This window comes from Grammomys surdaster, unplaced genomic scaffold, assembly GCF_004785775.1.
Source record: "Grammomys surdaster isolate TR1022 unplaced genomic scaffold, NIH_TR_1.0 179590, whole genome shotgun sequence".
Taxonomy (NCBI): domain Eukaryota; kingdom Metazoa; phylum Chordata; class Mammalia; order Rodentia; family Muridae; genus Grammomys; species Grammomys surdaster.
Window position 1 is genome coordinate 1 of NW_021623527.1, and position 948 is coordinate 948.

The following is a 948-nucleotide window of genomic DNA, read 5'->3' on the forward strand; positions in this document are numbered from 1 at the left end:
ACAGAATTTATTAAACAGAGCGTGCAATCTTTCGTTTTGTTCCTCACGCAAGGCCTCGGGCTTGAGCCAGATCCAAACCGGCGCGCGCCTGCGAACTCGCGTGCGGTTCCGCGGCGCTTCCCGCTTGGGGCAGCGTGGGGGCTGAAGGCGGGCGCCGCCGCAGGGAGGAAGCGCGGTCCCGGGCGGGCGGGCGGCCGAGGGGGCGGCGTGTGGCCGTCAGTGACGCGCGACCCGAGGCAGGCGGAGGTGGGAGGAGGCAGGAGAGAACTGTGAACCGATTGGCTGCTCGGCTACCGTATGCTAATCGCGGTGGCAGTGTCGGGAAACTAGCGACTCTAAATGCCCGGTGGACTGGGCATGGAGAGGTGTCAGTGGGCGGGAGCGCGTGTTCCCGCGTGGGCAGACGTGGTGCGCGATAGGGGCGCCGACAGGGATAGCGTGGGGCGCCTGGCGGAAGTCGCCGTGCCTAAGATGTGAGGGCGCTTGGTGCAGTCCTGCGCTGGCGGGAGTGCATGGTTAAGACTATACTTTCAGGGATCATTTCTATAGTTCGTTACTAGAGAAGTTTCTCTGACTGTGTAGAGCACCCGAAACCACGAGGACGAGACGTAGCGTTCCCTCCTGAGCGTGAAGCCGGCTCTAGGTGCTGCTTCAGTGCAGCTGCCTCTTGCCATTGATGATCGTTCTTCTCTCCTTCGGGAGAGTGAGAGGGAGGGAACGCAGTCTGAGTGGACTTCGGCTTGATTTTCATTGTGAAAAAGATTAGTTTGTTTTGTTTCTCAGAGTGTTACTTAATGAGGGTACCTGCTCTTTGCTTTTGGCAAAGGTGGTTCTGGTGCTAAGTGGAGCAGTGTTACAACTGCAGCAAAGGCTGACTTTGGCTGTAGTTACTCTTTTCCTGTGGTAAATTAGGACATATAAGTAGTGTGTGTGTCCCCATGTAGGGGA

General features: G+C 57.9%; 1 non-coding gene across 1 annotated transcript; it reads left to right on the forward strand.

Moving 5' to 3' along the window:
- Nucleotides 1-518: 518 nt before the first annotated feature.
- LOC114615879 lies at nt 519-733 on the forward strand. The gene has a single exon (XR_003710541.1). It is a non-coding gene; the product is annotated as a small nucleolar RNA U3 (small nucleolar RNA).
- The last annotated feature ends 215 nt before the right edge of the window (nt 734-948 follow it).